This window comes from Marmota flaviventris, chromosome 1, assembly GCF_047511675.1.
Source record: "Marmota flaviventris isolate mMarFla1 chromosome 1, mMarFla1.hap1, whole genome shotgun sequence".
In the NCBI taxonomy this organism is placed as follows: Eukaryota; Metazoa; Chordata; class Mammalia; order Rodentia; family Sciuridae; genus Marmota; species Marmota flaviventris.
Window position 1 is genome coordinate 57964903 of NC_092498.1, and position 23107 is coordinate 57988009.

The 23107-nt window shown below is 42.9% G+C and overlaps 1 long non-coding RNA gene across 2 annotated transcripts in view; it reads left to right on the top strand.

The window, feature by feature from the left end:
- LOC139706024 (uncharacterized) overlaps nucleotides 1-23107 on the top strand; it is an 82398-nt gene that overhangs the window by 30316 nt on the left and 28975 nt on the right. The window lies entirely within an intron of this gene.

Genomic DNA, 23107 nt, shown 5'->3' on the forward strand with positions numbered 1-23107 from the left:
CCTTTTATAGACCCTTGATTCAAAGGTAACATAAACAAAAAACCCAGTAAGATTTAAATACAACAACAACAAAAATAAATAAAAACCCAAGTCCAAAATCATGTAGTAATTTATAAGGGAGCAATACATATTTTAAATTATACCCCCAAAAGCTGTTAAATCAAAATCTTGGGAACAGGTAGAAGAATCACTACAAAATTTAGGAAAACTGCCATACCTCCCAGGTATTGATTTATTTTTTCTCATATGAGTGGTGCGTGTCTCCAAACCAATGAGTGAGAAAAACATGATGGGAAATTTGAAACATAAACTTTCAGACCACTGCTGATGACAATTTTTAACAAATATTCAGAGCTGTATCTAAATTAAAAGAAGCAAGGGGGTAAAAGTCCCAATTTGAGCCCAAAATATTTCATATTTCATAAACTATTTGGGGAAATTCCACAAAATCTGCAGGCCAAGTAATTTTATTTACTCTAACACTCCAACCTTTCTATTTCACTTTGCTTCTGCCATTGTTATAAAACTGAGACGACAGCTGGAATAAACCTAGGAGCTCTCTTTTCCAAGAACAAACTACTTATGTATCCTAGGTAGATAAGAAAAGTCTTTTTCTTCCAAGTACAGGCTCTTGTCACTCTTGAGAAATGCTCTCCATGTACCTGTCTGCCTCAGATTGCCTTGTACTGACCAACCTCACCAGATTATCATGTTGTTAGGAGCTGTGCTTTGGCACAGGACAGCGCACGCTCTGAGTCACCAGTGGTCGTGACTACTTATTTAAGACTTAGGAGGCTCAGCCCCAACAGGCTGGTTGATTATCTACTGGGCACAGCAAAGCTCTGAGAATCTGAAGTCTCCCTCGTCACAGCTTTTACTCCCTTTCCTTCCATTCCACCTTCCATCCTTCAGTGACCTAGTTAATCAGATGGCCTTTGTGCCTAAGTTTTCCCAATGAGGACTGGAGCCTTGCCCCTGACCTGGGGTTCAATTACACGGTCTTGCTCTTCGCCAGCTCCACACATTTCTCTCTGTTCTTCCACAGACCCAGTGCCTCGGGGTCTGATGAGAGTCAGTCAGTTGCTAAAGAGCCACTTCAGGACTTTAGTCCAGCATCTGGACTCCCACAGTCATCATTCCTGCTGCTTAATTTGCTCCCTGAAAATACTGATCCTAAACCAGATCCTATCTGGCCTTATCTACTCAACCCACTTGGTTATCTTTCCCAGAGCCAGTCTAGCCTGCTGGGTTAGTCTCCTTGCTCTGACTCACCCACCTGATCCTGTATCCTCTCTTCCCATCAGCAGATGCTGCTAAAATGTTGATGATAGCAGTAATTAATGTTAATTAAGAGCCTAGTCTGGTTCAGTGAGGTGGCACATGCCCAATCCCAGGGACTCAGGAGGCTGTAGCAGGAGGATTGTAAATTTGAGGCCAGCCTCTCAGCACCTTAGCAAGATCCTGTCCTAAAATAAAAAATAAAAAGGGATGGGAATATAGCTCAGTGGTAAGTAGCCCAGGGTTCAATCCCGAGGACTGTTGAGAAACAAAAGATAAAAAATGACTTAGTCTTTTGGAACTGTTCTGGGGGCTTGATGGACTTAAATTCATTTAATTATGACTACAGTGGGTGGAGAAACTGAGGCTGGGAGATATCAAGGATTTGTTCAATGTCACCTAAAGAGTAAGTAGCACAGCTATAATTTGAACCTAGATTTTTCTGATACCAAGTAAATACTGATAACCACTAGGCCAAGCGTTTTCAATATTCATTTTGTCTCCACATTTCCCCCCAATATGGTATGTTTGTTAAAGAACTAGGAATATGGATGCCTGAGATAACTGACCTTGACCCTCAGGGACTGTACAGAATCTCAGCTATGCTGCCTCTCAGCAGGCCTTGGCTTTAGGTTCAGGCTTTGGACACAAACAATTAGAAAACGGATTCATGCTTCTATACTCCAGCTGACTTCACTCTCAGGTGTGTGCAGATTTCCCTGGGATCTAGGAAGCCTCAAACCACAAGGTTTCTGGCACAAGCCTTCTGTTTTACTGATGAGAATTAAAGCTCAGAGAAGATAAGAGACTTGTCCCATATCACACAGCTAGTTAATAGAAGGCCAGAACTCAGCCTCCTGAGTCTAATCTTTGATGTGGACCAGTAAAGGAGTCCTAACCGCAAGGATAATAAATGTTTCCTATGAGGAACAAATTATTGCTACCACCCATCTTTGCCAGGGACCAGGGCCTTCTGAATGCATTTACCAGTTTAGAATCCAAAAAGGTGTTTGTAAATGTATTCACATAATTGTGATCTAATTTACTCCACAAGACAAAATCAATTTCATGATAAGAAGCCGGGTGCAATAGTACACACCTATAATCCCAGCAGCTTGGGAGGCTGAGGCAGGAGAATCGCAGGTTCAAAGCCAGCCTCAGCAACTTGGTGAGGTCCTGAGCAACTTAGGAAGACTCTTTCTCAAAATAAAATATAAAAAAGGGCTGGGGTGTGGCTCAGCACCTGATACAAAAAAGAAAAAAAAAAAAGAAGAAGAGGAGCAACTTTAATCAAGTATTTACTACACACCAGAGACTGCTCTATGTATTAAATTTATTCAGTACACATAAACCCTAGGAAGTAGTGCTTTATAATTCCCATTTTACAGATAAGGAAACTGAGCTCAAGAGATGTTAAGTAACTTGCCCTAGATTATGCAGCTGGGAAGAAGCAGACCAGGATCTGGATGAGAGAGTCTACCTCAAAGGTCCACACCTCTAACTCTTGTAACAGACTGACTTTCCTGGGGAAGAGGGAATGGAAGGGGTTTTGTTGCTGTTTGGTTGGTTGGGTTATTTTGTTGTTATTTTTGTTTTGCTTTCTTTTGTTTTTTGTTCTGGTACGGGGGATTGAACCCAGGCTCTTTACCATGAGCTACTGTCCTGTTCTTTCTTTTTCTATTTTAAGACAGGGTCCCACTACATTGCGAGGCTGGCCTTAAACCTGTAATCCTCCTGCCTCAGCCTCCCAAGACACTGGGATTACAAGTACGTGAAGCCGAGTGCAGCAGGAATGAAAGTTTTTGAAGATGCTCAGAAAGACAAGGACCTGAAACTTTTTGTCTCAGATGAAGAGGAAATGACCAGTTATCTCAGGCATCCGTATCCCTAGTTCCAAAGCTTACCTACCCATGGAGAGGGGGGACCATGTAGGACCCTGGTGGACTTTCCAGAGTTATCACTTTACTCTAGCAAACTGTTACCCTGCCCCATGTGGTTTCTGGACCACTCTCAGAGTGCTTTATAATTACTTCAGTTCCTAAGTTTAAAGCTTAAGCAGATAAGGTGCATAGAAACATAGAAAAGGAACAAAATAAAACTAACAATAAAACAAACTTTGGTAATTTTCAAATCTTATTGCACAACTCCTTGCTTGGGAAGAAATGCTCAAAAATCAACAAAAGAAGGGAAAAAACACAGGATGTTAAGAAGCATTTTTATTATTGTTTTTAGAAGTTTACTGCAAGACTCAGACTATTTCTGCCAAAAATAACATATCTCTTCCCTACAACCTACACAATTTTGGGTTTGCTGGGAATTTGGTGGGATTTTTCAGGGTGAAACCATAAATTCCCACCAAGTTCATTTTAAAAAAGAATGTCCCAGACATGAACAGACCTGGCCAAACAAAAGGAGCTATTGGTTCTGGAGTCCATTGACCATGAGCGATGTGTCCCACAAGGTTTTGGCTTGGAGACTGACATTTAACATGGGGTCTCTTCAGTGCACCCAGTTACTGTTTATCCATCTGAAGGTTTCTGTCCTGTGGGCAGGGAAGCAAAATAAAATGACACCAGATAGTTATGTGGGAAGGGCTTGGGACTGACAACAAAGCTGAGCTTCAATCCTGAATTTACCAATTCCTAGTGGTGTGAGCACCCCAACCTTCTGTTACCTCACTGCAAAATGAGAACTACAGTGCTACTCTGCAGGACTGTCACAGAGATTAAATGAAGTATTATTATATGTACATTACTCAGTCTAGTGTCTGAAAGTAGTAGCTTAAACTCCTCCACTTGGGAGAGACTGGATGTATGCAGATGACTGACAGTTAAGAACAGAGAGAGGCCTAAGCAACTTACTGAGATCCTGTCTAAAAATTTAAAAAAATATAAAGGGCTGGGGGGGGTGGCTCAGTGGTTAAGCACTCATGGATTCAATCTACAGAAATTAATTCACTAATTAATTAATTAAAAACAGAGGGGAAGACACAAGACTGAGGAGCAGGCGTTTAGGACAGAAGGTTAAAATTTGAAAACCATTAGTCTTGGTTCTTAGTGTGCTGGAGGAGAGTATTGATTAGGTAAAAGATTTAGGTAAAAATATCAAAAGTAAAAGCAAAGCTCACTACCTAGGTTAGAAAAATATTCTCTAGGCTGAGGGCTAAGGGAAGAAAGAGTGGAAGTGATGAGGCAAAGAGGTGATGGGGATAGGAGAAAAAGGCTAGATTTGAGTGCCAGCCTATATCTGAGTAAACTCTAGACACCCTGTGCCAAGGGGCAACGCTAGTTGCCTCCTGGCAGGTGTCTGGTAAAGACTTACACTTGACAGCAGCCAGGACTTTATTGTCTGACGAGCAGAAGAAACTGTGGATTCTGAGTTTCCCTATTCCATATGAACAATCCTTCCTTGCAATATCAGCCCTTGAGATAGAAGGTGGGGTCTGTAGTGCAGTGGGGAGGAGAGGGAGAATAAGCCCTCCCATTGATCCTGGATGGAGCTGATCAGACCACCACAAGATTACTCCTGAGCCAGCACAAGGATAACAATTATGATTGTCACTTGTGTTGGAAATGGACTGGCACTCAGCATCCATTTCTACCTCTTCCTAGGGTACCCATCTGTGCTGCAGAGGTTGGAGAGTTTAAAACTACATTTCCCAGACTCTCTTGCAGTTGCAGACGTGCAGCTCACCTGACTGCATGAATTTCAGGAGGTAGAAGTAAGGCAGAGGTCACTGGCCATCTTTTCTTGGCTTGCTTAGTCAAGCTTTATATCAGTGGCAACAAGTGGTGGCCCCAGATCAACTTGCACTTTTCTGTAGTATAGCAAATGTAGTGTGTTTATGAGCTCAATAGTTTCAGTGATAGCCTGATCCCCCACCTTCTATTCTTTGGCAACAGAGGGATCAGTTCTATGGTATTAAGGTAGTCACTCCAGAAGATCCAAGTTTACATGCCTGCTCTTTCTGTACTTCAACTATTTTGTAGGCATTGGCTTTCCTATATTAATTCTTTTGTGCTTCAAAATCTAGTCTAGGTCCAGGGGCTGTCGCTCAGTGGGAAAGCACTTGCCTAGCATTTTGTAAGGCCCTGGATTCAATCCTTACCTTCAAAACAAACTAAAAAAACTTAGTTTGTTCTGTCTTCTTACATTAAGGATGTAGTACTTCAGAAGAAAAAGTTTGCCTTGAAATGTAACTGGAACATCAGGACAGTTGCACAGAAATGCTTACAATTTCAGAAAATCACGCAATGTGCCAGAGGAACAATGTGGACAGAACATGTGTCAGAAACTCGAGGGTGATTGCGCTCACCACCCTGGTTTTGGTTGGGCCCTGGGGCAGGGTGGGACTGGAAGGAAATGTCCTCAAAAACCAAGCAGTGTGTTTTCTGAATAACTTTCCTGTTTCAGCTGACCCTGGCCTTTGCCTTGCTCCCTGCTTCCTCATTTGCACTGCCATATCATAAAACCCTGTTCACAGAGAGCTCCCATCCTTTCCTCCTAAGAAGTGAGAAAGCCCCTTTTGCCTCTTTTACCAGAGAGCTGGTGGGCCCTACCAGCCCAAGCACATGTCCAGACTAATACTCTTATTTCAGAATATGCATGTTTATACTTTTCAAAGTATTTCATAGTTTGCAGTAAAAATGACCATGTGAGTATTATTTTTTATTTCATAAAGTGAGCCCTGTTGACTGCCAAGCATCATCCTGTGTGTCTGAGGATTCTCAAGAATTATGTTTGCCAAGCATGGCAGTACATGCCTAAAATCCCAGGGACTTGGGAGGCTGAGTCAGGAGGATCACAAGTTCAAGGCTAGCCTCAGCAACTTAGCAGGACCCTGTCTCAAAATAAAAAAATATAAAAGGGCCAGAGATGTAGCTCAGTGGTAAAGTGCCAAAAAAATAAGGTAAAATGAAATAGAATAATTATGATGTTATGTGTTAGGGGAGATTCAAAAACCAGCTTCCATTGCTTAAGAAGCTAGATATGGAGGTGTCTGTTGGTGCCCTGCCTAAAGAGTGTTTGATTAGCTATCCACAACGGCCAGACATTTGATATGACCCCTGCCTAGAAAGCTAACCTGGGTCTGACCCTCCTTGGAAAAAGCATTATCTACATTAACCTCAGACATGGCAGGACTTGGTCTATTCTTTTAGGAAACCCATGTTTCTTCAAGCCATCCCAGTCATGGACCTAACTGAGAAATATGGGTCTTTCTGTCCCCCTTTTCTAACTCTACTCTCTTATCAGCTCTGGGTCCTGAATCACTGCACTGAGACCTCAGCTCCTGTCCCTGGATAACTTCTCTTCTGGTCTCCTTTTCCTGAGGTCAGAGCTCCCAGACACAGTCCTGAGGAAGGTGAAATACACAGCCTCTGTTCTTCAGAGAAACAGGACCAATAGGAAGTGTGTTTATATATAGATATTGAGGAATTGGCTCACACTTCTGTAGAGATTTGACAAGTCCCAAATCTGAAGTGGGTAGGACAGGAGGCTGGAGACCCTGGAAGGAGTTATAGTTCAAGCCCAGAGGCAGTCTGCCAGGAAGAGCAGATGTTGCAGATGAAGTCCTAAGGTGATCTGCCGCCGAAGTCACTCTTGTGGGGTAGGAGTGGGATGTCAGCCTTTCGTTCTATTCAGGTATTCAATCAACCAAAGGAGGCCAGAACAGCTGACCAAATGTCTGGGCACTGTGATCCAGCTGGGTTAACACAAAATTTACCATCACAGGCCCTTGTTACTGTGACAGGGGAGAATTGTCTCATGTTCTGGTGTACTTGGCCTCACCCCTTCTCCCATGTAGTCACTTCATCACAGGTCCCCCTCCAGTGCCTCGTCCCCTGACTTTAAGGGCCTGGTGTGCTTTGAGAATCAAGGGTGGGGAAGTGCCAAGTAGAAGGAGGTTGCTGAACTGGACACTAATTAGGGAAATGCTGGGCTCAAAACTGGCTCTCTTCACAAATTCCCAGCTGGTATCCATCTCTTGGCCAAGCCAGAGAACACTCTTTTCCCTCAGGGTTACTTCCACAGCAATGTTCCACCCCACAGTTCTGGGGAAGATATTTTCCTAGCCTTCACCAACATCTTAAGAGCCCTGGAGCTTAAGTTTAGCCAACCACCCTCTCTCCAGCTGGTCGGCCCTACCAGCTCAAGCACATGTCCAGAGCTTCCTGAGTCCACGTGTGTGGTTGAATTGAGCCATAGTGACATTAGTCATGTTTACTGTTGATTGAAAACAAGGGCAAGCTGTAACCAAGGCCTCAGTGTGGCTTTTGACTTAACATTTGCTCACAAACACTAACAAGACTGTAAAAAGGACCAAAATAGAAACTGTGGATATGGGAAGAGTAGATAGGAGACCAGACTCTTACCATTCAGTAGCACAAAGGAGGCTTTGTTACTGGAACAAAGCCACGTATGTGTCCTCAATGTCACTTGGTGTTTCTTCTTTTTTAATAATACATTTTTATTGAGATACAGTTCACATTCCATCCAGATCATTCACTTAAAATGTAAAATTCAATGGGTTTAGCATGGTCACAGAGTTGTGCAACCATCATCACCAACAATTTTAGGACACTTTCATTACCCCCCAAGGAAACCCTATGCCCAAAGCCATCACTCTCATTTCCCTCTAAGCTCCCCAGGCCCTAGGCAACCACAGATTTATCCATTCCAGACATTGCATATGAATGGAATCACATAATATATGGTTCTGACAGATTTTTTTTTTAAGAGAGAGAGAGGGAGAGAGAGAGAGAGAGAGAATTTCAACATCTATTTTTTTTTTTTTTTTTAGTTATCGGCAGGCACAACATCTTTGTTTGTATGTGGTGCTGAGGATCGAACCCGGGCCGCACGCATGCCAGGCGAGCGCGCTACCGCTTGAGCCACATCCCCAGCCTGGTTCTGAAAGATTTTTATAATGGTAAAATTAGATTTTGCCAGGACAGCAAGAAAATCAAATGAAACATTTACTTCCCCGGGATAGTTGGTCACATTGTCATCTTCATAGAAAAGGCAGAAAAGCTTCTACGCAGTAACAAATGGAGAAAATCTGGATTTACAGCAACACTCACAGGTAGAAATCGTGGATGCCATGTAAATTTGACTCACTATCAAAGAAAGTCCTAAGAGGATTTTAGTGGCCAAAGCATTTGCAATCACATAAAGAGACCATTAAGGGGCTGGAGTTGTAGCTCAGCGGTAGAGCACTTGCCTTGTACGTGTGAGGCGCTGTGTTTGATTCCCAGCACCACATATAAATAAACAAATAAAATAAAGTTCCATCAACAACTAAAAAAATATTTATAGAGAGAGAGAGAGAGAGACAATTAAACAGTTCAGTTTGGCAATCCAGATGGCAAATTTCCTGATGCCAACTGTATTTTTTTTTTTAAACTAGAGATTGAACCCAGGGGTGCTTAACAACTAAGGCACATCTCTAGCCCTTTTTATTTTTTATTTTGAGACAGGGTCTTGCTAAGTTTCTTAGGTCCTTGCTAAGTTGCTGAGACTGTGAACTCCAAGAAGGGAGTATGCTTTGGAAGTCACTATGCTGCCCAGGCTGATCTGGAACTGTGGGCTCAAGCAATCCTCTTGCATCACTCTCCTGAATAGCTGGGACTACCTGTGTGGGCCACCACCCCTGACTATCTATATTAGGTATACTCTTTTAAAATTGCAGTGCTGAAGGTTGAACCCAGGCCCTCACATATGTTGGGCAACACTCTACCACTGAGCTGTAACCCCAGTCCTGTAGATTTTGAAACACACAAAATTAGAACAGTAAAGTACCTCCCTTGCACACATCATCCTACTTAAAAAATAATCAACTCATGACCAACTTGTTGCATCTATATCCCTCCACTCTCTATCCACTCCTGTTCATCATTACAAAAACACATGAATTATTTAGACAAGAAACCCATACATTAAATATTTTCAGCCACATTCTTCAGCAATTATCTTTTTAAGATAAAGACTATAGCTGGGTGTGGTGGCACACACCTTTACTCCCAGCTACTTGGGATGCTGAGGTAAGAGGATAGCAAGTTCAAGGACAGCCTCTGCAAGTAGCTCTTGAATCTCAAAAATTTTATGAAGGGTGTTAAGATTTTTGAATTCTTTATATATCCTAGAGATTAGTGCTCTATCTGATGTGTGTGTGGTGAAAATACACTCCCATTCTGTAGACTCTCTACTCACTGATTGTTTCTTTTACTGAGAAGAAGCTTTTTAGTTTGAATCCATCTTATTATTGATCCTTGATTTTATTTCTTGCACTATGGGAGTCTTGTTAAGGAAGTTGGTGCCTAATCCGACATGATGAAGATTTGGGCAAGGAACTGAACAAAACTTCCCAGAAGATGATATACAGTCAATCAACAAATGTATGAAAAAATGCTCAACATCTCTAGAAATTAGAGAAATGCAAATCAAAACTACTCTTAAGATTTCATCTCACTCCAGTCAGAATGGCAACTATTAAGAATACAAACAACAATAAGTGTTGGTGAGGATGTGGGGGAAAAGACACACTCATACATTGCTGGTGGGACTACAAATTGGTGCAACCAATCTGGAAAGCAGTATGGAGATTCCTTGGAAAACTTGCCATTTGACCCAGCTATCCCTCTCCTCAGCCTACACCCAAAGGACTTAAAAACAGCATACTACAGGGACACAGCCACATCAGTGTTTATAGCAACACAATTCACAATAGCTAAAATGTGGAACCATCCTAGATGCCCTTCATTAGATGAATGGATAGAGAAACTTTGGTATATATACACAATAGAATATTACTCAGCATTAAAAGAGAATAAAATCATGGCATTTACAGGTAAATGGATGGAAATGGAGAATGTTTTGCTCAGTGAAATAAGCCAATCCCAAAAAACCAAATGCTGAATATTTTTTCTGATATGTGGATGCTGATCCATAATGGGTATGGTGGGGGGGAACACGGGAGGATGGAGGAACTTTAGATAAGGAAGGGAAGGGAGGGGACATGGGGGTAAGAATGACAGTGGAATGAGATGGACATGATTACCCTAAGTACATGTATGAAGACATGAATGGTGTGACTCTACTTTGTGTACAACCAAAGATATGAAAAATTGTGCTCTATATATGTACTTTGAATTGACATGCATTCTGCTGTCATGTATAACAAATTAGAATAAATAAATTTAAAAAAATAAAAAACAGCAATAAAACAAAAAAAATTTTTAAAGGGCTGGTGATGTAGCTCAGTGGTAGGGCACTTGCCTAGCACATTCCAGGGCCTGAACTCAATCCCCAGCATGTGTGCACACGCATGCACACAAGTAAGGACTCTTTTTAAACAAATATAGCCACAATAACATCCAACCTAGAAAGATTAGTCACAATTTTAATACCAGTAAATGTCCAGTCAGTGTTTAGATTTTCCCATCATAAACATTTTTGTTTTCATTTTTCTGAATCAGAATCCAAATAAAGCCTATGTATCATATTGACATTTGGTTATGTCTCTCAAGTCTATTTAACCTAAAAAGTTCCATTCTTTTTTCTTCTGGCAACTTTCACTATTGTTAGAGTTAATGAAAAGGCTCAATCCTTTGTCCTGCAGAGATTTCCACATTCTGGAAATTGTTCTGATATTTTTTTTCTGATTTTTATGTGGTATCAAGTTCCCCTAACATGTTCCCTAATCCTTCAAACTGGTAGTTAAGAATTACATATAGAAGCAGATCCTTTTTTTTTTGGTGGGGGGTAGTGACAAAAATACTTCTGTCCTGGTTACCGTTCTTGCATAACTATTTATCCAAAAACTCAGCAGCTTAAGCAACTCTTATTTTGCTCTAAAAGTTATGGGTCAGGAATTTGAGAAGGGAGTCAGAGATGGTTGATCTCTGCTTTATGATGTCTAAGGCCTTAGCTGGAGCTAAAACTCAAACTATACTCATTAATATCAATATTATAACTATAACAAAATATAATTTCAGATTTCTTCAGAGAGTTTTGGGATGAATGGTGCTTCCTCCTCCAAATTGATTATGCTAAAGTATCTCAGAATGTGATTGTCTTTGAAGATAGGGTCTTTCTTTCTTTTAATTTGAAGATAGGATCTTTACAGAGTAAAGTTAAATGAGATCATTAGGATGGGCCTATTCTAGTAGGACTGATGTCTTTGTGGGAAGAGGAGATAAACAGACAAGCGCAGAGGAAAGACCATATGAAGACACAGGGAGAAGATGGCCCTGTACGTGCCAGGGAAAGAGGCCTCGAAAGAAACCAACCCTGCCAACACCTTGATTTTTGGATTTCCAGCTTCCAGAACTGTGAGGAAATAAATGTCTGGTTAAGCCTCCAAGTCTGTGGTCCTTTTTTTTAGGGCAGTCCTAGCAAACAAATCCAGTGTTCCTTTTCATCTTTAGGATGTGCTGCAGAGGCTTATTGAGTCAGTTTATTGAAATTTACTTGAAATAATTCCTCTGTATATAATTAAATGACTAATTCACAGTGAGATTCATTTGCTTTCAACTTTTCAGAACGTTTTGCCCCTGCTGTTATTAAATTTTGTTTTATAATTATGTAAAGCATATATTTCATTCCAAAGTCAAATATAGGAAATAAGGCAGATTCAGAGAGTCAAGTCTTAACTTCTATTTCTCTCCCCTCACCCTATTCCTCCATTCCTCCATTTTCTTAGATATAACCATTTTTCCGGGTGCGGTGGTCCACTCTTGTAATCCCAGCAGCTCAGGAGGCTGAGGCAGGAGGATAGCAAGTTCAAAGCCAACCTCAGCAACGTGGCAAGGCCCTAAGCAACTCAGTGAGACCCTGTCTCAAAATAAAACATAAAAAGGGCTGGAATTGTAGCTGGTTAAGCACCCCTAGGTTCAATTTCTGGTATCCAATAACAACAACAACGAAAAGATTCTTCCTCATCCTTGATGATTCCTCCTGTATGGAAGAAGCTCCTCAGGCATATGATTTCTGATCTCTCTGTACTCTCTGACTCATTCCTCCCTAGGAGAGACAGTGGTGGTGAAGAGGGTGGGAGAAGATAGGAGAAGATGGTGATTTGGGGGTAGTAATGGGAATACAGAGCTCAGTCTCCCCATCCTATGGCCAGCAGCCTCCTCCTGAGAAAGTCTGGACTCTGTTCTCCCATTGTCTGCTATTCACAAAGATAATTTCCAATTGCAAGGCTTACCTGAGCCAGTGTGGGTATCCTACTCTCAGGGCTTACTTACCCACAAATATAAATACCCACCGAGTCCAATGCAGAGTTTTATCAGTGAAAAAGTTGATATTTTGGCCCCAAATTTATTTTTATTTCTTCTTGCCCATTCCTAATTTTTCAGAACTTGGGAGGGAAAGGATATAGACTTTTGAATCTCAAAACTATTAACTCGTTTGATCCTACCAAGAATTCCATCAGAAAAATACTCTTATTTTCTTCCCAGAAGAGGAGCCTGAGCAGTCCTCATTTGACCTTTCTGTTAAAGAACTGTAAATATTTGCTCACAGCATCACATGAAATTAAAACACATAAGAGTGTTTGCAAACTGTTAAAGCTATACATAGAGAAAACCAGAAGGGTGGTGATTCCGGCTTTGACGCCCACTGCAGTAGGACTCTGATCCTTTCCGGATTTCCAGTTCCTGCATCAGTAAAGCAAGGGGTTGAACTGGCTGACCTTTGTAGATCTTTCCTGCTCTAATGTTCTGACTGCAAATCAATGATGACTAGCCATTGACTGTTTCCTCCGGGCTTCCTGTGCCTCACTGAGGGTTTCGGATGCTGACTTCTCTGAGTGAGCTCTGCTCAGTCCCTGGGGACACAAACCCCTTAGAAACTCCCCGGTTGAATGGGCTCTGCTTGGCCTTCTGAAGTTTGGTTGCGTGGTTGCTTTTTGTTACACAACATAACACAATCCCACACTTCCGTTTCTGAGTACTGATGAATACTGATCCACCCAAGACTATTGTCATAGGGGCTCTCCCAGGCCCAGCGGCTCTGTGGGTTATCACAAGGGCCAGATGAGGGGAAAGGAAACCCGCCAGTCAGTTGTAGGGAGTTGTGGGGACTGAAGCTAATACTCTCCCATCTCTATCAGGTCAGCCTTGGGGATAAGAAATCTCAGATTCAGGCTCAGTACTAAGAGACTGATTCAAAACCATGAGTTTATGGTTATTTGGGAACAGACATCGCTGCTGCTTGCTGATTCAGTTGGAAAAACCTGTCCTTTGAAAATTACTGGCATCAGGAAGTTTAATTTAATTACCAGGTTATGGGGTTGACAAAGACCTACGAGCGGGCCTTTGGCAAGTTTCAGCTGATTCTGAAACTGAGTGGTTTCACACCGGAACACAGCAAAATAGACAAGAACAGGAAGTGGAAAAAACATTTTGACCTAATGGAAACTACCTTTTGTTCACCTGCATTCCTCCAAAACAGCAGTCAAATTAGCCCAGAAACCTACCCTTCTAGGGAGTCTCCCCAGATGGTGTGTCCCCCAAAGGGACTTTGTCGATGAATTTTATGCTCCAGTTACTCAGAAGAGAGTTCTAAAGGCACTGGTAGGGGAACTTGAGGTTGTTTCCCTGTCTTCACAACAAAATAGCTCACTCTCTCTTGCATGCCCTGAAAGAAAGAAACTGCATGGGGGTGGGGAAACAAGTCCAGACCCAGGGCAAAGTTCTGAACCAGTGCAAGAAAATCTTCAAATGCAATTGCTGGAATAGCTTCTCCATATGGAGAAATAGAGAGGTGAGTTGGCTCTGGTCAAGGAGGGTCAGAGAGATAAGTCCATGTTTTAAAAGTGCAAAAGGGTGTGTGTGTGGCAGAGTATACCAGAGGGGAAAGACAAGCAGCCAGGATAAGAACTCCTCTGGACTTCTAACCCTTTGCCCTCACAGGACCTGCCCCACCAGCACCCGCAGACACTTCCTCACTTAGGTGGGGGAGGGCTGCTATGCCCCTTGGTGGCTTTGTTCCCAGAATGGAAAGTGTGGGTGTTGACAACCATATCAAAGGCCCTTTAGAAACCTTTACACCTCTGATCATCAGACCACAGAGTCCAAAGGCTGTTTAAGGCCGGTGGAAACTTAGGAACAAAATACTTGCCCCCCGCCCACCTACATACACCATTTACCTGGCTTTCTGAAGGAAAGCTATGTTATGCTTCTAAGTCTTCTTCAAGAGGTTCTCACACCTTAATGTTGATGCTGATGCCCCCACCAGTTAGAGATGGGAGCTGAGATTACTGTACTCTGCTCTTTGGATACTAAGAGTAGAATAAGGTACAGGGTATTCAGTACTCAGTACTCAGTACTCAGAGCACAAGGTTTAAGACTCAGTAACCATGATAAATAATATTTTAATTCAATAGTTTTTAAAAGTAAAAAATCATGCAAAGTAATCTATGAGGAACCCAATATCAAAACTTTTTAAAGATTACATTAAGCAATTATTATCTTTCCTAAGTTTTGTTCCCCAATTAGATTCTACACTCAGGGTAAGTACCTCATGGGCTCACCCCTATTGGTATGTTATGAAATGGTGTCAATCACAAATACTCAGAAATGACATGGAAAAGCCCACAATGATTCACCAGAAGGTAAGGGGCCTCCAAAAGGGAAGTGTGGCCCAGATGACCTAGGGCTTGTTTCTTAGCTAGATGCTGAAGGAAAGCCACCTCCAGGAACCTCAGTACAGCCTTCATAAAACCTTCTGCAGGGGGCTGGGCAGATATTAGGAGGAGTTGTTGCCCATATGTCAGGTTTGAAAGAAAGGGCTCCTTTTCCCTTTGGGTCCCTTCCAAGTACGCCATCAGTAGATTAATCAATCCTTTGGCTCTAGTAATTGTGTTGGTTTTAAAGAATCTTCCATTAAAAGATTTAACTACTATTGGTAGAAATCTTAGCAGGGACACACTTTTTCATTAATTCCACAAACACTGACAGACCATCACACATCAGGACTGTGGAACAGTAGCACCTATCCTGCCCAATTTGGTGGGGGTAACAGATGGAAATGTCAGCTTAGTATACTAAGGGCAGGATGGCAGAAGAGCTCCTCATTCATTTCAGACCTCCTTCAAACTATGACTGTAACTGAGGAAGAGCAGGATCAAAGCAGGATCCTGCCTGGGGTTACTTGAAAGAGAAGCAGGAAGAGATGGAGAGAGCTCTGAGAAGACTCTTCCCTAATTTCTCAGATCAGCCTGGCACCATAGGTCTAGAGGAGGCAGCCGCAATTGGATTGGATTCACAGAGGTCTTGTTGTACAACACCAAGGGACGCCATTTTCACAGAATGCAATGCACCACTCAGAGGCATTGGACAGGATCAGGAAAGTTCTGTCTTGGTGAAGACAATCTCTGGGGGTAAAAGGGGCCAGAGGGGAGCGTGAAGGTGTTTGTCCTTGAGGGTATGCAGCTGAGCACTTGGGGGTCTGTGGGTGAGACCCTGTCCCTTGCAGGGTGGGAAGGGAAGCCCAGTTGGATCTCACTTATGGACCTCTGCCCAGGGAAGGCCTGACATTAATAGAGTTGATTGAGTTTTGTGACCCCAGCCTAGACTGTTCAATGACAGAAGCACTGTGACCCAAGAGAAGCAGCCTTCCTGGGAGAGATGAGCCATCCTGCTCAGTCAGTCTTTGATGTATTTACTAGGGGAGTTGGCCTGAGAGCTAATCATTAATTTAGCTCCTGGGAAATGAAAAAGAGAAGGAAGGATAAGAATGTTTCTAGATCCTGATACTTCTCCTTTTAAACAAACATTTATGTAGCACTTCTATAAAATTATCCTATTTCCTTTTTCATTACAAATCTTTTTTTTTTTTTTTTTTTTGTACTGGGGATTAAACTCAGAGGCATTCAACCACTGAGCCACATCCCCAGCCCTTTTTATATTTTATTTAGAGACAAGGTCTCCCTGAGTTGCTTAGTGCCTCCCTAAGTTGCTGAGGCTGGCTTTGAACTGGAGATCCTCCCACCTCAGCTTCTCAAGTCGCTGGATTACAGGCATGCACCACCATGCCCAGCTTTCATTACAACTCTTTTATGAGAGTTTCCTGCTTTTCAGCTGGGGAAACTGAGTCCCAGCAGGTGACATAACTTCCAGATACGCACTCAGAAAATGGAAAAGCTAGGATGGCACATCACATCTGTGCCCCTTTTCTGTGCTCCTAAGGTTCTGAGCACAGAATCAACTGTGCCTACACCTCCTGCCAGACCCCCAGATTCATCCTTTCTTCCTCTTCCTCATGGTTCCTAACATAACAGAAGGAGAGCGCTTCTACCAGTGTGAGTCAGTTTTCCGTCTGGAATAAAATACCTGAGATAAATCAACTTATAAAGAAGAAAGTCATTTCCTGGCTCACAGTCTTAGAGGTTTTAGTCCACAGTTGCTTGAGTCTGTTTTGGGACCTGTGGTGGCACAGCACATCATGGCAAGGAGTGGGTGGTAGAGCCAACCTGTTCACCTCATGGTGACAGGGAAGCAAAGAGAGAAAGAGGGAGGGGCCCTCTCATATCCCCTTCAAGGCTCCACTCCCAGTGACCCAACTTCCTTCTACTAGGCACCCCCTCTCCCATTAGCACCACAACCAAACCTTTGGCAACCAAGTTGTCAACCAAGCCTGTAACACCTGGACTTTTGGAGATCATTCAATATCCAAACCCCCATACCACCTAAAAATTGATCTCAAATCTCTTCCTTTTACTCTTTTTTTTGGGGGGTGGGGGTTACCAGGTATTCAACTCAGGGACACTTGACCACTGAGCCACATTCCCTGCCCTATTTTGTATTTTATTTAGAAACAGGATCTCACTGAGTTGCTTAGCTCCTTGCTTTTGCTGAGGTTGGCTTTGAACTTGAGACCCTCCTGTCTCAGCCTGCCAAGCCACTAGGATTATAGGCATGTACCACCGTGCCCGGCCATCTCTTCCTTTTTCTCTGTCTACAGCCATCATTCTATCCTCATCACTCGCTTCCTTGCAGATTTCTCTTATCATTTTTGCATCCTCTTGGATTTCTTCTTTTCTTTTTTACCTTGGGCAAGTTTCTTAACTTCTCAGGGCCTGAGCGTATAATAGACAGGAGAAGAGCATCATTCCTCAGGTTGTATCAAGGGTTAGGATGCTGTGCCTAGAGCAGGGCCTCCCTAAACTGATCTAGAATAAACCACTGTGGCATAATAATAATTCTGAGCCAAAGACCTTTGAGTTCCTGAAATCCTTTAACTGCCTAGAAGCAGAGCCTCACAAAATAATTCAATTGTCATAAATCCCTCCCCTTAATCTTCTATGCTAGACAAAGAAGGAAGTTGGCACCACATCCAAACAGATATTGTCACAGAACTATCAGATCTCTTATCTATTCTCCTGAGGGCCCATTTATCTTTCCAACAAGTAATTTTTTCCCATAAGTACCCCCCTTCCCATCTTCTAAGAAGTAATTTATTTTCCCAGAAATGCTCCCTACCCCTCCTTGCTTCATTAGGATAGTGTATAAGCCCTGAATTCTAACTGCATCTTTTTTTTTTTTTTTTGCAATCCTGGGGATTGAACCCAGGGCTTCTCACATACTTACATACTATGCAAGGGCTTTGCCACTGAGCTACACTGCCAACACTAACTGCCTCCTTGTGTGTTTTGTGCATGCCCGGGTGTGTGTGGTGCTAGGGATTAAACCTAGGGGCACTCCACCAAAGAGCTACATTCCCAGTTTCTTTCTTTCTTTTCTTTTCTTTCTTTCTTTTTTCTTTTCTTTTTTTTTTTTTGAGACAGGATCTCACTGAGTTGTTGAGGTTGGCCTAGAACTTGTGTTCCTCCTGCCTCAGCCTTCCTGGTGGCTGGGATTAAAGCTGTGTTCCTTCAGCATGCCAGGCCTTAACTGCCTCCTTGAATCATTTTCTTTGTGAGCTCCCATAAATAAGTCATTAAATCTGGGGTGGTTTTTTCCTTCCTCTTTCTAATCTGCCTATTGTTAGTTTAATTTGTACTTTGTCCCAAAAATACACAAAAGGCAAAACTTTCCTCACCTCAACAGTCTGAGAAACAAATTTGAAACACATATCATTTAAAATTTTCTAGGGAGGGTGTGGCTCAGTGGTAGAGTGTTTGCCTGGCATGGGAGAGGTCCTGGGTTCAATCGCCAGTACTGCAAAAAATAATTTTTTTAGGGCTGGGGTGTAGCTCAGTGATAGAGCACTTGCCTAGCATGGGTGAGGCCCTGGGTTCAATTCCAACACAACAAAAAATAAGGGAAGAAAATATAAATTTCTAGCAGCCATATTCAAAAACACAAGGAGAGAAAGAAGTGAAGTTAATTTTCATACTATAATCTATTTAACACAATGTAAATATTCAGTTAATATGCAATCAATATTTGAAAACTATTAATAAAGGGCTGGTGTGGGCAAGGCCGTGGATTTAATCCCTTGCTCCCTTTGCCATTAAAATTAATGAGATACTTTAGAGTTCTTTTTTTCATACTAAGTTTTCAAAATATGGTCTGTATTTTACACTTACACATCAGCACATATCTCAATTTGTACTAGCCACATTTCAAATGTTCAAAAACCATTTTGGTCAGTGGTGACTGTACTGAGCAGCACAGGTTTAAAGCAAAGGTCTGACTCCCCATCCTATAGTGTGGGGGTTGTGGTTAGACCCTGGCCCTTCAGCCCCAGGCTGGTGGTTCCTCTTGAGCTCATTAATAATTTACACTCCTGCTTTTGCTCCTGTCGCCCTGTTTGCCTACGACCTTCACTATAAGAGGCCTAACACTGAATGAAGCCTTGGCTTCAAGTTCCTGCTAGCAGACTGCCTTAACATAAAACCTGTCAAGCATTAGTTTTCTTGTCTCTACTGGGGACTGTTTACACTTAGCCAACCTATCAAATCAATCCTCCTAATATAATTTTCATATGTGTTGGGGTCCTGGGGTGGGTAGACACATGGGTAAATAGGATTCAGGAAATGCTCCTTTGAGTCCAGAAGAGGATGTTCATTGAGGAGATGTTAGGTCCCAGGAGCTTCAGTGGAAAGTGATATTTAGGGAAGAGTTTCCAGGGTAGAGCTCCACAACTTTGCAAGCTTGATGACATCCTTCCATTTAATTAATTTTATTTATTTGTTTTTATGGTACAAGCTGTTGAGACTCATCAGGAACTTGGGATCCTCCATGCTCAGCTCCAGAGTTGCTGGGATTGCAGGAATGCACACTCCAACAGGCTACCTTCCATTAAAGAGTTTACTTGGAAGCACTTGGGTCCTGGAAGGAGGGTATAAACTTCAGCAAGGTTCCCTGACCTATCCCTTCTTCACCTCCCCCTGCCCAAATGCAGAAACAAAATTCTCTCTTCAAAGGGTTATGTTGGGTGGTAAAAGACAGGCCCACGACCCTAAGGGGTGACCAGTCATTTCCATTCAGCTGTTAACTTTGTTAGTGGACAGATGTGAATGGTGGAAACATGAAGTTAAGAGAATAATTCTATAAAATGGGCACACTGTGCTGACCCTCATATGCTGTCTTTTCCAAGAAGCAGTTTACCCGCAGCTCTGACTGGCCTAAGTAGACAGGATACGTCACATTCCTCAGCAAACTATCTGTTAACTGTAGGAGAAATGCAGGTCTGAGATAATGTCCATGGAAGGAACCCATGAGACTTTTGTGATCAGATCCTGAAACTCTGGGAAATAAGGATAGTTCCTTCTAACCATTTCTAACCATAAAATCTGTAAGAACCAGTCAGTATGAGCCAAGGTAAGCTAGATTTGCCATGACAGTGAAGACTCGAAAGTCTGATGTCATTTGTCGTCAGTCAGAAGTCAAGTGGTGGACTTGGGCAGGACTCTCTGGAAACTTCTCTTCCATCCCCGATAAAACTGGAGTATAGGGGGCAGGCGTTATGGCTGAGCGGTAGAGCACTTGCCTAGCAGTATGAGAGATGCTGGCTTCGATCCTCAGCACCATATAAAAATAAATAAAATAAAGGTATTGTGTCCAATCACATATAAAAAAGTATTAAAAAAAAAACTGAGTATAGGAGAGGCACATTGTCCCTCTCCTTTCTGAGGACACCCACTCTCTCCCTTAGAGTGTCCCCTTTCCCTTTTCTATCCCTTCAATAAACTCATTACCATTATTCTAAGCGACACGTTTGAAATCTTTCTGACTTGGTCCCAAGAATCAGGGTATGAAGGAGGAGGTCTCTAACAACCTGAGCTATCTGTAGCCTGGGGGCTGCTGTTACTCTTCTTCTCAGGACATCCCCAGGGCATTCTCATGCCCTCCCAAGGCCTTGGCCTCAGCCTTGAAACAGGCCTCACTTTGGAGGCCTGCATGTTTCTCAGGATTTCAGCTGTTGTGGTTTGCTGGGGCTGTCTGAAGCAAGTATCACAAGTTGGGATGGTGGTGTGGCCCCCGTTACTGAGGAGGCTGAGGCAAGAGGATCATTTGAGTCCAGGAGTTCAGGGCCTGCCTGAGCAATATAGCTAGATTCTGTCTCTTTACTTAAAAATAAAAGGAGGGGTGAGGAGCTGAGGAAGTGCCTCAGTGGTAGAGGGCTTGCCTAGCAGGCATGAAGGAGGCTCTGGGTTCAATCCCTCATGTTGCCCAAAACACAAAACAAACAAAAAAACACCAACCAAAGAGTTGGCAGGACTGATCCCTTATGAGAGCTATGATAATCTGTTCCTAACCTCTTTTTTAGTCAGCTATTTTGCTGCTATGGCTAAAAGACGTGAACAGAACAACTGCAGAGGAGGAAAAGTTTGAGGGCTCACGGTTTCAGAGGTCTTAGTCCATAGAAGGCCAGCTCCATTCCTCAGGGCTTGAGGTGAGGCAGAACATCATGGCAGAAGAGTGTGGCGGAGGAAAGCAGCTGACGTGGCGATCAGAAAGCAGAGAGAGAGAGAGGCTTCATTTGCCAGATACAAATATATACCCCAAAGCCACGCCCCCAATGCCCACCTCCTCCAGCTACACCCCATCTGCCTCAGTTACCACTCTATTAATCCCACTAGGTGATTATTAATTCATAGATTGGGTTAAGGCTCTCACAACCCAATCATTTCCCCGCTGAGCTCTCTTGTATTGTCTCACATATGAGTTTTTGGGGGACCCTCACTTCCAAACCATAACACCTCTCTTCTAGCTTCCGGTGGCCTCCTGCACTCCTCTGCTTATAGATGGCACCTAATGTGTGTGTTTTTATGTATACCTAGTTGTAAGTCCAAATGTCCCCTTTTTATATAGATGCCAGTCAAATTGGATTTAAGATACACCATAATGACCTCATTTATACTCAATTACTTTGGTATAGACCCTGTTTCCAAATAAGATCACATTTTGAGGTAATAGGGGTTAGGATTTCAACATAAGAATTTTCAAGGGAACACAATTTGACCCATCACAACAACCTAAACTCCTATAGCACTTGTAGGCTTCTGTTCTCAGGCCTGGGAAACCAGGAGGTGTGTAAGCCTCTGAGCTTCCAGGGACCTGTCTTCAAGTATGTATCAGATTGAACTGCCAGAGTAATTATCAGGTAATTACGCAGCCGAGCTCACATGAACTCAGAATTTCCTGGGGCTGCAGGCAGCACAATGACCAAGAAAACAGCCTCTGCCCTTCAGGAACTGTAATCCTGTAGGAGAGATAAGACATTAACCTTTATTAAAGATAATAATGTATAGGGCACTGAAAGGTGCAAAGAATAAAGTTAAAGAAGATAAAGTGCTTTCTTGTTGGGAGATAAGCGACATATTGAAGGAAATTTGCTTTGAACAGTCTTTCTGGTTCTAAAGGTAAAAGTTAGAAAGGCTGGGCACCTCAGGGGTGAAATTCCAGGGAAAGCAGTGGGGGAAGGCTGGATCTCTTGGCGTGTTTGGGATGTGGACAGAAACGGCTTAAGGTGAGAAAGGGGAGAGCAGGACAATGCCTAATTGTGGTAGGATTTTCTAAAGAAATTGGGCTTTATTCCATAGGCAAATGGAATTCCTTGGGACTTTTCTAGCAGGAAGGTAACATTATGCCACATCTCTTAGGGTCATAAATGGAGTAGGTGTTGGTAAGAATGGGCTAGGCGGAGTTAAGGAGGGTGGGGAAGTGAAACCAAATAGGAGGCATGGTTGTTCAACTGTGAGGGGAAAAGGCCTGAGTTAGGGACGTTGCTATGGAAATGCAGGGGGAGGGTTGGGAGTGGGAAAGCTTTGGGGAAGAAAGAGCTCGCAGAGCTTCACAACAGAGTGGTTGTTTAGGAGTGAGAGAAAAAGAAGACAAAGGAGGCTGCAGATTTTGAAGTCTGGGTGATTTGCCGAGGATGGGTACCCTTTAGAAAAGGGAACAGGGAAAGCCAGGATGTGGTTCACTCACTCCCTGCAGGGGAGCAGAGACCGGACCCTCCCCTACCTCCTGCCTCCCTTTAATTGCCAAGAGCAGGAGTGGTCTCATCTCTTCCTCTCCCACTTCCCCTGGGGTCCTTTTTTCCTCTATCTGAATCATTTAAGGCACACTTTTGTCTCAAGAGTGTTCTTGATATCACACCAAGGAAATGAGAATAAGGGAAGGACCTTAAAGTAATATCATTATTGTGAAAACTGGGGAAAATGAGGCAGTGGGAAAGGGAGCCAAAATTCTCATTTGGGGCCGGGAGTGTACCTCAGCAGTAGAGTGTTCACCTACCATTCTCCAGGCCCTGGCTTCCCTGGCTTCCATCCCCAGCACCACTCCCTACCCCCCCCAAAAAATGTTGTATCCAACAACTTAACCTCAGTCCCAAGCTGGCTCAGCACTCTCAGGACTCCCCTGACACTGGC